The following is a 16,713-nucleotide window of genomic DNA, read 5'->3' on the forward strand; positions in this document are numbered from 1 at the left end:
AGTCAACTTTATTTGTCGATTCTGCCACATGTACAGGACATACAGAGAATAGAAATTGCGTTACTCTCAATCCCTAGATAAATAGCAAATGAACATTTAAATATATTTAAATATAAAAGTGATTAAAAATGCAAGTAAAATAATTAAAAAGTAAAAATTTAAATAAATACAATTTTACATATAACAAGAAAGCTATACAATATACAATATAATGGGTAAGTGACATTGAGTGTAAACCAGGCAGAGTAGTGCAAATAGGCAAATAGTGCAAATGGAGATTTAGTAGTGTACGGTAAGAGAAAGTGTAACAACAAAGTCTTGTGAGGTAATGGCAGTCCAATGCTCCACAAAGTGACTGGTAACTGGTGCAGGCCAGTGAGTGAGTCAGAGAGTGTGTGTGTTTGTGTGTGTGTGACAGAGTTCAGTGAGACCGTGGAGGAGAGAGGGGAGAGGGGGCAGAATCGGGAGGGAGTTAAGCTTCCTGACAGCCTGATGGATGAAGCTGTCCTTCAGTCTGCTGGTCCTGGCCTGGAGACTCCGCAGTCTCCTCCCCGACGGCAGCAGCTTGAAGAAGCTTTGCATTGGGTGCGTGGGATCAGCCGCTATGCAAAGGGCTTTTTTAGTGAGACGGGTGCTGTAAATGTCCTGGAGGGAGGGGAGAGAGACACCAATGATCCAGCACAGCACAGCTACCCAATGTAGCTATACTAGGTGAAGATAACATGACAGAATGTGTGTCCAGCTGTTACAACAGCTCCACTATGAACTGGTCAGAAAACATGACAGCAATGGGGTTTGAGATGACACATTACTATGACCTATTACTATTACTATAATCACTGGTAAGCTGAGTGTGTGGAGTTAGTGTTGATGAAGCTGTGTGTAAATGGATGAAATGCTGTAGTTTGTCTCTGTGTTGAGGTGGATCAGTGATCCTGCAGAGTCCTGTCCTCCCTGTGATGGAGGGAGATGACGTCACTCTGCTCTGTAAAACAAAGACCACTCCCTCCAACCTCCCAGCTGCTTTCTGTAAAGAGAGGCCCTTTCATACAGAGGGGGGAAGGTTCCGGAATTTTCACTATTGGAACTGTAGAGTGAGGGAATGTTAGGGCGGACACACACACACACACACACACACACACACACACACACACACACACACACACACACACACACACTATCAGGCAAGGTCAGGGAAGCAGACAATATGTGCTTGTGTTTCTTTTAAGATAATTGTTATGGAAATTTTAACAATAACCTGCAACACACTAAGTGAGCTTGATTTAAGTGGGTTTAATAAACACATTGCAATGTGGAGAGAGCATCCCAGTGAAACACCAGGACCATCTCTGAATTGTGGCCACCGCCCTTACATCTTATATACAGACACACAGACAAAGAACATTCCACAAACTCACATGTTGGCCCCTCTCAGGGGGGCTATACTTCCTCCCTCACAGAGAGATTTATGACCTTGTTTTCTGAGGATTTACATCCCTATTAAGCAGAAGGAGTCTCACTATCTGTTTAACTTCTCCCATTACAATGGCCTCTCTGTGGTAACTTTCCACATGCATGTAAACTAGTGACAGGAGTGCTCTTACTATAGTAAAGTGAGAAAGTGATATTACTATAACTAATGTGATATGATTAAATATGTGATTAATACATGAGAAAAGAAATCTGCCACCACATAATAAAAAGAGCAGAGCGGGGAGAAGAAGTCGGAGATGTGCTAGGAACGGAGGATTGTAAACACCTTTGCTTCTTTCTCCCCTTGCTGCAAGTAAAACTCAGCTGGAGTGTCCGTCTGTTCTTTGTGTCGAGTGGTTTCCTTGGAATGTACAGAGTGGGAATTTAAACCCAACAAGCTCCATCACTCTCTCCTCCTGTTCTCTCTATGTTGAGAAAAGAAAGAACTTTCACATTCCGACACCGATGATGTCACTCCGGTGCTAAGTTGTGGTTTTCCCCGGATTCAAGGATCTGTATCCTCCCGACACACCCTAAACTTCACTGCGTGCCTCACGAACTCCGCCGGGGGAAAAGTTTTGAAAGTAACGAACAAGTTTCACGTCACTCAGCAACAGACTGTGAAACACTAAAGAACGTTAAGAACTGGGCTCAGAATAACAGAAGACGATCAGGCACAGGAAATAAACCCGGTCAGTACTATTCAGTACTTGAATATGAATACTCCGCCCTTAAAATTATTGTTTATTTATTCATTTATGTATTTACGATAACACGAGACAGGAGTCTGTTGACACGCTGTTATAGATAGATAATTAAATAAAACGAGCACGCGAGTGCTGTTAATAAAACTGCAGATGATCCATGTTGATGATGTCACTAACATCAAACTGTTCTCTTAATGTTCTCACTGCCGTTAATATTCTTCACACACACCTTTCTGTCAGCATCAAAACTACAGCTAATCATACAGTTAATGTCATTTTGGTTATATCGTGTGTGCGGCAGATGGAGAAAAATTTACACTTCAGGGGAAGGAAAAAAATGAGAGAATTTACTTATTAAGACAAAATAAAGATGAGCTGAAGTTTATTCCCACGTAATTAGACGGGTAATAAACGGGGGCATCCTCCTCCTCTTTCTATGCTGTACACACCCGAGCCTGCTACCGTAACATTTCTGCCCTCTTACCTCTTTCTCTGATTTATGAAATATACAAAGAATTTCCTTGTTGTCAATAGAAAATTGTAGTCAGTATAATCTTTTAATAATATAAGTTTGCATATGATAGAATACTGCATGATGACCTCTTTATAACTCAGACTGTTTTTGATTCACTGTGACCCGTTATCATGCAGGGAAGGAGCAGTACCTGCTAGATAAGAGCTTAATGAGCAGTTTCACTTTGTACCAGGTAGAGGAGCCTCTCCTGGCACACACACACACCCATATCCGCACATGCTCACGCATCAACATTCCACTGAACAAACATATTCACTGTTGTATTACTCTTCTTGTGTATAAATAAAGACCAGGGCAGTGGCAGAGTGCGAGTCCCGGAGCCCTCACTCCAAGTGTGAGTGCTCTGTGGCTGCCCTTGCATGCAAGCAGGGGCGATTTTAGCCCATTTTTGGGGGTGCTTCAGCACCCCCAAAAATGAATCAAAGCACCCCCAAAGATTTCTTACTTTTTTTTTTTTTTATCAATATTTGCTGTTTGTGTGACACACTACTAAAAATATAAAAAGCATAGAGTACTTGGTTGAGACGGAACATTTTAACAACAAAAGTATAGATAACCCCTCCCCCCTCCCAAAATGGTTTGTTCCAGCTCTCCCCCACTCTGGCTCTAGGGTCGTTGCTGCCAGAGCGATGGTAGCTGAGACGCAGCGGAGCGGAGGTGGAGTGCCTGGATTAAAACAGGACGTATTAGCAGCATTTAACCTTCAGTTACTCTTTATGTAGTTAGATAGGAGTCATGTTTCTTTTTAGCTGAAAAACCTTACACCAGGTAACCTGCAGTGTTGAAAACGTGTTTTCCAACAATGTTTGCTACCCTACAATCCGTCCTGCTCTGTAGTAAATTCAGCGACATCTGACTGTCCTGTTGCTCCCATTGAAATGTATACAGCCTATTTAAAATCTAAAACTTAAAATTGTCCGCAGCCTGCTGTTGTTGCCACTGTCCTGTTTGAAATGGATACTAACTAGCTAACTGACTGAATGCCCATTAACCTTATAACTGCTGTTGTGTGTGTGTTTTTGTGTAGAGAGAGACAGACAGGTTCATAATGGATATAAGGACGTTTTTTCAAAAACAGGAGCCACATTCAGGTAAAAGTGTAAGAACAAATGATCCGTCAATAAAGGATAATGTTGGATCAGTGTTTCAATATTTTATATCTTTTATTAGATGTTCATGTGGTTTGGTTATTTGCCTTTTGGTTGAAAGTAGACTGAGAGAGGACTTTTTGTTAGTGATCTTAATAATTATTTTTTTTTCATATTAATGTAATTTTTTCATCTAATTGAATCCAATCTATTTGTGTATGATTGTCAGTCCAAAGAGGGAGAGAGGAAAGAGGGAACATGAGGAGAAAGTACAAGGTCAGGAAGAACCAGGTAAGAAAACAGACAGGGAACAGTGACAAGCACAACAGAAACTATTAAACTGACAAAGAGAAAAATCCTGATTTTATTCATACAATCAGGAAGTTGTGTCCTCCCTATATTAAAGCTGCTATACAGAATCTGCAAAACAAACTGGGTTGAAACATTTTTGACCCTCTTTAACAACATTCCAACATAACATGATCATTGATTGGGGAGATTAAAATTAATGATATATTTTTATGTGGTTCAGCCACAACTCCACTAAAACCTCAGCCAGTAACAGGTAGGCCAACTTTTGGACCGTCCAGGTGTCTGTTTGACTGCTGCATACTGACTTATGCAGCAGAGAAACACTTATCAGTGTTTCTCAAACTTTTTACAGTGTGTACCACCTGAGAAAAATGTCAAGCTCTCCCAAGTACCACTATGAAATCATGAAACTCATAAATCTTACAACACAAAATTAGTATTATTAAATTAGTTAAATTAGTATCTGCAGTAAAGATTTTTTCATACATTATATACATTCTACCACAGGCAAAGTTGCCTCCATTTTAATAGGTTTTTATTAATATTTTGTAATAATTTATTCTGTTTTGGGAGTGTTTTTTATGTATCTGTATTATATTATACATACACATTAAAAGTGAATCTCTGTCCAAAACATGCACTCAGTTTACTTCTTACTCACTATGAGCATCATTTAAATAACCTTTATCAGATTTGATGGTTTTGTTACAGACTTCTCAAAAAAGTGTTTTGCTTTTCTTTCACAAATGTGGGATTAAATTGTGTTAAAATGTACAAAACAGTGATGTCATGTTTTGTGACGAGGACCCAGGCAGAGAGAGACTTGATGAATTTAAGAATCTTATGATTTAATAAAGAAATTTGCAGACTTGCACACTCAAAAAAATGAAATTGGGTGGTTGTTACATGCAGATGAGATGAGTAAGAGTGGTTAGTTGCCTGGATCCAGCCACTCTTACTAGATTGTATGATGTCATCTCAACAAGAACAAATTACGTTGCTGAATTTCATGTAGATGCTACATAATTCAATTACGTTCACCATAGAAACATGGAATTATTTAGTTCAAATTACAAGTTTGGATCTTGTGCATGTAACAACCACCCAATTTCACTTTTTTGAGTCAGCTCACGAAATCCACAAGATCACATTAGATGTCAAACCACAGGAAAATCAGTGGGGTTACAAGAGGCAGACAACCACACCACGTGTATGCTGTTACTATTTCGTATGGTTTAACTTGTCAAGGACAACAACATAAAGCATCATCAAGCATAGCTTTCCTACTTTTGTTAAGTCTGTATTGACAGATTAATGCCATGGTGGTTCGTGCTGTTACCTCAGAGCAAGAAGGTCCTGGGTTCGAATCCGCAATGAGGCGAAGTTTGCAGTGGGTTCTCTCTGTGTACTCTGGTTTCCTTCACAGTTAAAAGTCATGCAGTTGTAAGGGCTGGTTATTCTAAATTACCCAAAGGTGTTGAAGTGCAAATGGTTGTTTGTCTCTGTATGATAGCGACCTGTCCAGTCTGTACCCTGCCCCTGTTACCCTATCACTTCTGCAGCCCAGATAAAGATATTGATTTAACCCTTTAAGACCTACCATAGAACCAAGTCCACCAGAGCTTGTATTATATTTTTACATGCTGTAGAGCCATTTTTGGGAGCATTTCAAGTTGCTATACATCAATACAACCATTACAGCCTAAATTTTAATAATATGTATGTATTAAGTGCATAGTAATTACATAAATTGCAAAAAAGTGCAATAAACTACAAAAAAATTGAAAATCGTTTTTGTTTTTTTTAACATATATTTCTAGTTAGAGAAATTTAAGAGGCTTTTCCCTCAAAACTGTAAATACAAAAAAGTTGCACAAAATACCCAGATAGCAAGGAAACATTGAAACAATGTTGAGTCAATATCAGGCTGTGTCATTGAACCAACGTTGAAGTGTGACGTTGACCTAACGTCACTCTTGCACCCTTTTTTAATGTTGAAACAACGTCAGGTTTTGATGTTGAATCAATGTTGAAACCTGACGTTGATTCAACGTTATATTTTCTAATACTGCTGACATTGAAACAATGTCAGATTCTGATATTGAAACACTGTTGAGCTATGGTGTTGATTTTCCGCCTCTTTCGCACAGTTGCTTTTTATTAAAACAGTTAAATCATGACTGGAAATCTACCTTTCTTTATAGGTATTTTAACCAATACTAAACTACTGCATGTTTCCATCAATACTTCAACCACCTAAACACATAATTGTACTTATTCCTTAAATTGGACACCCTTTATAAAAAAAAAACCCAAATGTCTCACAATGTATCATGTCAATATTAATATCCTAAAATAAGAAAGCATTGCATGTGATGTAACAGAGAAAAAAATAAACAAAAAAAGGTCAATAGGCATGTTTCGTTTGCTAAATACTTTATTAAAAGACAGTTTCCGATTTACGTTTATATGATTCACAGAAGTTTGTAATTTTTTGCATGATGTGCGTCCTGCACCACCCAAACGATCTGGGGCGTATCGGAGCCATTTCTGCACTGCTTGTGCAAAGACAAACTCGGACATAGAGTTTGCCCCTAACTGCTGCGTCAGGCTCCAATCAAGGCAAAGCGTCTCACCTATAGACACATTTTAAGAGATGGAATTAGCGTGTCTCATGTCTTAAATGTGTATGCAAGTGCTTGTGTGTTTAATCAACAGGCCGTTGTTATGTATTTAAATCACATCTGACAGCTATTACACTTTATAGTTACAAAGTGTACATAACCTTTATATACTTACCATTGCCTTATTTGCCTCTTGTGATTGAAGAGCTGCCTCTGCATTGTTTAGCTCCTCAATGTTGTGCAAGGGCAAATCCAGAGGCAGTACCCCAGCATCTACCGATTCATTGCAGCCGGTATTGCGGATGGCTCTGACCTCCTCACGGAGTTCGTTAACAGCTCTCGTCAGGTCTGACAGAAAAAGATGCTTTTTTTTTTAAAGTATTTAAGAATACAGACAACTTGTCAAACGTTTCCTTGTGTCACACACAGATATGTACAAAGACACTAGACAGTATTTTATTACCTGGTATTTTCACTCGAGGGGCCTGGGGAAACCATTTTTTTTGTGGGCTGCTCATCCTCTGAGTCACTATATGTGTACAGGGGATTTGGTCTAAAGAAAAAAAGTTGAAAACGGTCATAAGTAATTACAAATGTGCTTTTGGAATATTTTTTCCTAAAGTTACAGTTTGATTTATAACAACACACACAGGAAACGGAGATGTGCAAGAAGGTACAGTATACAAGGAATTTTTGAAGTGCACAAGTGTACACGGCTTTGCATTTATAAAAAGTTTACAAGCTTCCACTTTTTGGACTATATTATGTGGTGATATTGCAGTATGCAAGCACCACAGATATGTATAAAAGACAAGATCATAAATTCTTAGCAATCAAAGATATGTTTGTGAAATAAAAAAAGTTTTACTTGTGCTTTCTTTTATGACTGGTCTGAGTTTCAGCTTCGGACTGAAGGTCAGACGTATCACAGTGTTCACTTAGATATTTCTGAAGACTGCGTTCTGCTTCGTGAAATGTGTCTGGAAGTACAAACACAATGTATGGCCAGACATAAATTAGGACACGAAAAACTTGTTATTGTTACATTTATACAACACCAATCCAGATGATACCCACCATGGCTTATTAGAAGTCGGACTGGTGCATAGGTGAGCCATGTTGCACCAGGATGAACTCTCCTCTTTACTGCGTCGTGGATCCTGAATGTGTCTCACGGAGGATATGGAGGCCATGACAATTTCTCCCCATTTATCCATGATCTAGGGACTATTTCTGTACCACCAGTGCTAAACTGCACAATGCACCAGTCTTTCATTTTTATCTTTTTTTTTTAATTTGGAGTCCTTTTTTGCCCTGTCTAGGATAAACAGGAAACAGATAATTACAATATATTTCATAGTCACTACAAAACTTGATCTATTGATTGAACTAAATAATAAATAATAGCTTAAAATGTATATAGGCAACAATTACAAGCAAACCCGTATATGTAAGCATTTAAACACTGAAGATAATAAAATTAACAGTATTTTGTCTAAGTCTGCCATTGTAGGAATTCATGGCACCGAGACAAAAACTTGGCGCACAGTGTGGCGTCAAAATAGGCGCACACCTTTGACGCTGCGTTTTCTCAGTCTTCCTCGTCCACACGTAAATGCTAAACGCAGTTTACGTGTGGACAAAAGGTGCAAACGCAAGTTAGGTGAGCGTGCAGCGTAAAGTTAGGTGAGCGTGCAGCGTAAAGTTTGAATTGAGTGCGAATCGAAGCGGGTGCTCTCCAATCATTAAAAGTAACAAAGTCATTGAACACATTTATACAGTTACCTTTACGTTTATCAATCATATATCACAGATTTACAATTTTTTGTAGTACTATGCTAAAAAGCAACTACAGAGCGAAAGTCTGGGTCAAGCGCCGAGGCGACGGCAAGAACAAAGGAACCCTCGAAGCGTTAAAGCTAGCTTTGTAAGGGAATATAACGGAAAAGTATGAAACGAAAATGTTTTCTTTGTTGATAGACTTTGTTTGCAGTGCAATTTATTTGTTGCCAGATTGTAAGATGAAAGTAGACACAATTTCGGGCTCCCACATTTTATCCGAAACTTTACATTAACAAGTTTTTTTTTTTTTTTTTTACTGTTATTCAAATGCAACCGTGGAAATAACGAATAGAACAAAAGTCATTCATTCTTACCTTATACTAATCGTGGTGCAGGCCAGTGCAGTGCATGAACTGATGCCTTCTCCGGTCAATTCCGCTGAGAGTAAATCTAATGTCCCGCTCTACTGTACAAGACAATGGTTACCTGGAGGGATGTACCACTGAGAGGGGTGCTGCGGAATAGTCCAAGTGGTAGCAGCTTTAATTTCCCGCTCAACCATAAATCGATGGTTTTTCAACGTGATTGTTGTCACCTTGTCAACTATAAATAGATCAACAATCAACGATGACAGAACAACAGTGAATCAATGTTATTTCAATGTCAGTGTCAGGTTTCATCAGTATTTCAATGTTGTTTCAACATTGGTTTTGTGTTGACATTTCAATCCTGACGATTCTGATGGTTCAGATGGAAAATCAACATCTGTTCAATGTCTCCTTGCTATCTGGGTAGTTTCCTACCACAGGAAATTTATTTTGAGTGCCTTCATAGTTTTATTTTTGAAATACACCAATTTTTATATACTGCAGGAAAAACAAAAATGAATATTATACTGCAAATTTGCAAAATAACAGCATATGCATCAAAATAAACTATTTCCAGCAGTGCAATATGAGTCCTAAGCATATGTGGAAGGAAACTGTAACCTAGGACAAGCTGATGGCATAAGATGTAAGTACAACTCCTCAGGTTTCATATGCAAAAAAAATTATTGCGCTAGCTCACGTGGTTACAGTGCTACCGGGATTTAAAAATAGTTGCGCAAAACGGAGTGTGCCCACTCTGACCAGTTTTAAAGGGTTAAAGCAAGAAAATATAGTATTAGCATTAGCTGCCAATTCCTATTCACCTAGAATTAGCATTACCTACTAATGGCAGTCTACTTAGCATTAACTCCTCACTAATGTAATGCTAATTCACATCAAATTATCTTTAGCTTTAGCATTAGCTGCTAGCTTCAGCCTACCTAGCACTAGCTGCTCACATTGTTAAAAGGGAAGAGAAAACGATATTAGCATTAGCTGGTAATAATTATTCACCCCTAATTAGAATTAGCCACTAATGGCAGCATACTTAGCATTAAATCCTCACATCGTTATAACTCAAATGATGCTAACTTGCATTAAATTAGACTGCTGTTATTAGCTAATGCTATTTAGCAGTAGCTGCTCACATTGCTATAAAGCAAAGGAAAACGATATGAGCATTAGGTTCTAATGCGTATTTGCCTTAAATTAGACGTAGGTGCTAATGGCGACCTACTTAGCATTAGCAGCTCAGATGTTGTAATGCTAGGAAAAAGAGTGTTAGCATTAGCCGTTCCCATTGTTATAAAGTTAAGGGAAATAGTGTTAGCATTAGCTACTCACATTGTTAAAAAAGTAAGTGTTAGCATTAGTGCATAATGCTAATTCACGTCAAATTAGCATTAGTTAATAAGAGTAGCCAATTTTGCATTAGCAGATAATGTTGACCTTGCCCCACTGGAAAAGTTCAGAACTAAAGATTTAGGAGTGTTTCTCGATAGCTCTTTCTCATTTGAGAAACAAATGAATTCTGTTATTACAACCAGCTGTAAGGTTTATATTGTTGACTGTCATTTATGCTTAGAAATATTTACTCATATATGCTTAGAGTTGTATAATCGATTGCATGATGATAGAGGTTTGATCCTTAGTAGTCTGTAAAGACTCTGTATGCCTTCCAGAGTGCTCTGGCATGTACACACCACTTGGGGCCATGAGAGAGGTCGTACCCTCTCTTACTGATTTATGGTGTAGGACAGAGGTCTCAAACTCAATTTAGCTGGGGGCCGCTGCAGGCAGAGTCTGGGTGAGGCTGGGCTGCATTAGGTTTTCCACAAGAAAGGCATGGTTAAAAAAATTCCAATCTTCTCAAATCTCTTTATTTTTATTTTTTAACAGAAAATATGAAAAATAAATTAACAAATTAAGAATGAATAAGAAAATAAATCAATCTGTAATACATAAATAAAATAATAATAAGATATTTTTAGTCAGTGAACTTATGTGTTTTTTTCAGTCTTCTATATCTGCTGTATTTAGATTGAAATGTCTGTATTAACAGTTCTATAACCTTCTTCTGAACATGAATGGAACACTGTAGAAAATGAACTGTTCTTCTGAACATGGCTTCTCTTGCCTACTCCTTGCTGCTAGAGACCTGGCAGCGTTTCCTCTCACATAGCCGAGCCAGATTTGGCCTGAGGGAGGAAGCAGTTGCGACCCTCAGTATGTCTTGAAGATGATCATCCGTAAGTCTGGACCTGTACTTGGACTTATTGAAGTTCAAAGTGGAGAAGAGCTTTTGGCACAAGTATGTGCTACCAAAAAGGTACATGGTCCGCTTGAACATTCGGGAAAGCCGAGGGAAACTAGGGCTCAAGTCTCTCAAAAATTGTCCAAGCTTGTCTGCTTTTCCACTCACCTCCCTGAACGTTGCTTTGAGTTCAGAGTTGCACTGCAGCTCAATGAGCTCCATTTGAAGCACAGAAGGGGCATCTTGCACATCAAAGGAGAAGGGGTCCGCAAAAATGTGAAAGGTGGCTCTGTGTGTCTTGAAGTCAGCAAATCTGTGATCAAATTCTTCCTGTAGCCTCAAAATGACATCAACATACTCGTCAGCACTGAATGGTGTGCCTGCATCCACGAGTGCCTTGCATGCTGGGAAATGGCAAAGGTTTGTCTGAGAGAGCTGAGCTTTCCAGAGCGCCAGTTTTGTGGAGAATGCTCTCACGTTGTCATAGGCAGCACTGACAAGTTGCCCCTGGCCTTGTAACGTCTTGTTCAGTACATTAAGCTCATGTGTCATATCAACAAGAAAAGCTGAGTCCATGAGCCATTTGGGATCAGTTAGCACAGGAACACTAACTCCATCCTTCTCCATGAAGGCTTCACTTCTGCTCTCAACTCAAAAAGTCTCTTTAATACATTTCCCCTGCTGAGCCAACGTACCTCAGTGAAGTCGAGCACATCCCCATATTCTGACTCCATTTCCTCTAAAAAAGCTCAGAACCTTCGGTGCTTTAAGCCCCTGGATCTGATTTGGTTGATGCATTTCACAACAATAGACATCACATTGTCAAACTTCAGGCATTTGCTGCAAAGGACCTGCTGATGGATGATGCAGTGCAGAGCAATGGCCTCCTCCACGCCTTCCTCTTCCAGTTTGTTTTGTGCCACCAGTCCATGTTTCCTCCCTGTCATTGATGGCGCTCCATCTGTTGTTATTCCAACAAACCTCTTCCATGGCAAACCAACATTCTCAATGGCATCACACAGCTTGTAAATATCTGCTGAGCGGTGGTCTGGCCATGCATTGGAATTACTGTGAGTCTCAACGCGTAGAGAACGTCATCTCTGCTTCTTTTTCTTGCAACCGTAGCACGGCGATCGGCAGATAAAAAGCCGGTAGCAGTCTCCTTTGTTTTTACGCTCGATGTTCATGTCTTTCATGACGACACGAACACCGTGGCGTTTGCAGATGGTAGAAAGTGCAGGGATAGCGAGCGCAAAAAAGGCGACTGCTCACGGCGCCGGGCTGTTGTTACAGGAGAAAGAAGCGGAAATGACACCGTGACATATAACAAATAACATCAGCTGTTTCTGATGTTAGTTGTTTTGACTGCTTTTACATTATATTGAAATATATGTAATGTTCATGTTTGCTGCAATGCAAATGGAGTGATGCAAATAAAAACATCGAGCCACAAATTACGGTGCGACCCTATAATTAGTCCGGGTTACCGGGGACTGTTGTTGCCGATGAACAGGTGTCGCTATGTGACTGCAGACTAAATTGGGCTGCATTGAGTTCATGACTTTTCTTTTATCCCGCCGCCTACGCATCACTGTGAGAGTTAATATGAGATCTCTCTCTGTGGAAAAATAACTTTAAATCCCACTGACGTGTGTATAAATCTATATACGTATAATGTCCCGCTGGGCAGCAACTTAAAAAAACAACTTTTTTTGAAGTGTTGTGAACGCAGCGCGCTGGGGCGAATGTCGGCGTTTGCCCAATAGAAAGGAGGAAGCCAGCCAGGCACAGGAAAGAAAGAAACACTCCAGGGCAACGCTGCTGGAACTTTGACTCACTGAGAAATGTTTCCCTGCTTGCATCAAGCCCGGCTGGTGTCCCCTGAGATCCATATCCCACCCTGATTGGTGGGTTAATTCAGCTCCGCCCACAACACTGTAAAGTGTCATACATTATCAAACTAACATTACATTTTCATATTAAGGTGGGGCCAAAAACTATCGTCCTGCGGGCCGCAATTGGCCCACGGGCCACGAGTTTGAGACCCCTGGTGTAGGAGGACACCTACTCTGTGTCTGGTTAAGTATAAGAGCCCTTTGTTAGGGGGACCGCTGGACTCTTAGCACCAGCTTTGGGGTCACAGGGTCACATCTGGAACACACACACACACACACACACACACACACACACACACACACACACACACACACAGACACAGACACACACACAGACACACACACACACGCACACACAGACACACACACACACACACACACAGACACAGACACACACACACACAGACACACAGACACACACACACACACAGACACACACACACACACACAGACACAGACACAGACACAAACACACACACACACACACACACACGCACGCACACACACACACACGCACACACACACTATGCACAGACTGGTACTCTTTGTTCATACCTGTGTAAGACGTCATAATGAACTTGTGCATATTCATGTAAGCTCAATAAAGAGCAGTGTTACGAGGGAGCAGACGAGAGCGACTGAGGTCAAGTGAAGGAACGGCGCTGTCACAGTTCTCTCCCTCATCAATTGTCTGGTTCCAGCGGTGGGTCTGTGCTAGACGACCCATCACCAGCTTCTTCCACTGGTTACCAGTACGTGGTAGAATCCACTTCCAGATCTGGTTGTCTTTAAATCTGTGAATGGATTGGCTCCATCTTATCTCTCTTTAACAAAAGAATCCAAGTGGAGCCCTCAGGTCTGCAGATAAGAAGCTTCTGACCAGAACTAGACGTAAAAACAGAGGTGAGCTTTATCGATGGCTGCAGCCAAACTCTGGAACAGTCGCCCTTCACATCAGGTCGTCACCAACACTGGACATTTTTAAAAGCCGGTTGGAAACACATTTGTACTCTGTAGCTTTCAATCCTGACCAGTCTTTATAGTCATTACTGTGTATGTTTCCTATTTTCTCTCTACTCTGTGCAGCACTTTGGCTCAAGCTGTTTTTAAATGTGCTGATAAATAAATGTAGATTTCTTTGAATAAAACAGTGGAGCCGAGCTTTGAGCTCAGTGTGTAACAGTGTGTGTGTGAGAGCCATGTAATGTCCATGTGTGCATGCTGACTGTGCTGCTCTGACCCCCCTCCTCCTTTCAGGGTGGAGCCTGCTGGAGTCCGATGGTTGAGACCAGGTCTGAGGAAGTGTAAGTGTGTTTTTAATGGGATTCATGAAAACAAAGCAGCACACATTCAACCATCTTCATCATGTCAGGAGTCATCATCAAAGTGTCAATCAATGAACAGATGATGGATCAATAACTGCAGCTGGATTGTGTTTGTTCTCTCCATCAGATTCCTGTCAACTCACAATCGACACAAACACAGTGAACACAAAGCTCCAACTGTCTGACAACAACAGGAAGGTGACACGTGTGGAGGAGGTTCAGTCATATCCTGATCATCCAGACAGATTTGATGTTTATGAACAGCTGCTGTGTAGAAATGGTCTGACTGGTCGCTGTTACTGGGAGGTCGAGTGGAGAGGAGACGTTTATATATCAGTGAGTTACAGAAGCATCAGAAGGAAAGGAGGCAGTGATGACTGTGTGTTTGGAGGAAATGATCAGTCCTGGAGTCTGATCTGCTCTGATGATGGTCCTTGTTCTGTCTGGCACAATAAGATACTAACACCCACCTCCTCCTCCTCCTCCTCCTCCTCCTCCTCCTCTGTCTCTAACAGAGCAGCAGTGTATGTGGACTGTCCTGCTGGCACTCTACAGAGTCTCCTCTGACACTCTGATCCACCTCCACACCTTCAACACCACATTCACTCAAACTCTTTATCCTGGGTTTAGGTTCTGGTCTCCTGGTGCCTCAGTGTCCCTGTGCTGAGTGGAGTGTAAAGAGTGTCTCCTGTTACAGAAACACTCTGACTGTTGAACAGATAGTTCAGTCTGTACATGTCTGTCTCGTTCACTCACAAACACGTTTTCAGATTCATGGATTCAATCAGTTGATGTTTGAAACTCTTCTAAATGATTCCTTGTAAACTTCTTCAGTCACAAACAAACAGGAAGTGATGTCACATGTGTTCCTGTCCACACAGCAGAATGAGTCTATTGCTGACAGTGATGTACAAACAGAGTGAGCATTTCTGAGGCCCAAAATAAACTGAGTAGTTCACTGAATGAACAATGGACTGTGAGCTCAGTTCCTTCATCATTAGTATGGATTATATATGTATATGTATTATATTAGTATCATATATATCAGGTGCTGCTGCTTTCAGTCATTGTGCAAATGTGCTGTTTGTAAGCTTGTAAAGCTGCAGTCAGCTGAGACTGAAGAAGTCACCTGATCAGTGAGCAAACGTTTCTGAAAACGTCCAGATGAACAGAATCAACCTTTTGGGATCAGCCAGCAATGCAGCATCATTGTTGTTCAGCTTCAGAGGTTTGCAGGAATGAACTGATGACCAGAAACAGCTGCAAAGTCCAAGAAAATACCAGCTGGAGTTCAGCTGCATTTGAAGAAGTCAAAGAAAAGTAAGGATGGCAAAGGGCGACGTTTTCTTCCAAAGAGCTGCAAACATGGTCGACGCCTCATTAGAAGAATCATCTGGACATTTGTGAGGAACTCTAACCAAGAAAGCAACGTCACACAGATCCAACAGACAGTTTCCATGACTGCAAGTGTTGAGTGGAAAAATGCTACATTGCATTATTGCATCCTCTCACCACAGGAGGCGCTGTTGGCACCACTGATTGCTGATCAGCTGTTCTCTGATGATCTGATTGATACTGTGAATAACGGGACTCACTGAACTCTGTGACACAGTGAAGATTACAGAGTTTAACTTCACCCTTTAAGACTGACCACAGAACCAAGTCCGCCAGAGCTTTTGTTATATTTTTACATGCTGTGGAGCCATTTGTGGGAGCATTTTAAGTTGCTATACATCAATACAACTGTTATAGCCCTAATTTTAATAATATGTATGCATTAAGTCCATAGTAACTACATAAACTGCAAAAAAAACCTCTGCTCATCCATCTCTGTGTGTATCAGGATACATTTGGTTCATAATACACAGAAAAATCAGAGTTATTACCTGTAATAAATGTGAAAGATTCCTGCAGTGATAACCAGGCAGGACTGAAACACATCCAAGCTGTCACCACGGTAACAGCAGCGTCCATCCACAGGTGAGGGGAGGAGCAAAAAGAGGGACTTTGACCATTTTATACTAAAAACACTCAACTAATGTTTCTAATATGAAACAAATAAGCCCACATTAATGTGAGCGTTTATTAAATAATAATAATGATGATTTCCTCCTGATCTCATTTCCACAGCAGAGAAAACTGTGGTGTATATTGAGGTGGAGGGTGTGGTCTGTGGCTCAGGTGTAGAGTGAGGGTGGGGTGCACCACAGCAGCATGCTGGGACTGCTGAGGGTGGAGGAGGGAGTGATGATGACATCAGAGCTGCAGCACAGAGACCAGTGAACACACAGTCTGTTCATCTTTGCATAGATACAATATACAGCACAATATTGAATGACAGACACGCTGT

The 16,713-nt window shown here is 40.7% G+C and overlaps 2 long non-coding RNA genes across 4 annotated transcripts; one reads left to right on the plus strand and one right to left on the minus strand.

The window, feature by feature from the left end:
* Positions 1-1,204: 1,204 nt before the first annotated feature.
* On the plus strand, positions 1,205-16,068 carry LOC146672630 (uncharacterized). Its single transcript, XR_014910586.1, has 5 exons — positions 1,205-3,483; positions 3,743-3,806; positions 4,033-4,094; positions 14,296-14,342; positions 14,491-16,068. It is a non-coding gene; the product is annotated as an uncharacterized LOC146672630 (long non-coding RNA).
* LOC146672631 (uncharacterized) lies at positions 6,519-9,276 on the minus strand. Of its 3 annotated transcripts, none has more exons than XR_014908328.1 (6): positions 8,896-9,276; positions 7,817-8,057; positions 7,608-7,719; positions 7,203-7,292; positions 6,915-7,087; positions 6,520-6,751 (listed from the first exon to the last, which is right to left on the minus strand). It is a non-coding gene; the product is annotated as an uncharacterized LOC146672631 (long non-coding RNA). The 3 variants fall into 3 exon arrangements; XR_014908329.1 differs by having other exon boundaries at positions 7,817-8,053; positions 8,896-8,910; XR_014908327.1 differs by lacking the exon at positions 8,896-9,276 and having other exon boundaries at positions 6,519-6,751; positions 7,817-8,313.
* Positions 16,069-16,713: the final 645 nt, after the last annotated feature.

Source organism: Rhamphochromis longiceps, linkage group LG3 (assembly GCF_057381845.1).
Source record: "Rhamphochromis longiceps isolate RC_006_pf linkage group LG3, R_longiceps_female_GT1.1, whole genome shotgun sequence".
Taxonomy (NCBI): Eukaryota; Metazoa; Chordata; class Actinopteri; order Cichliformes; family Cichlidae; genus Rhamphochromis; species Rhamphochromis longiceps.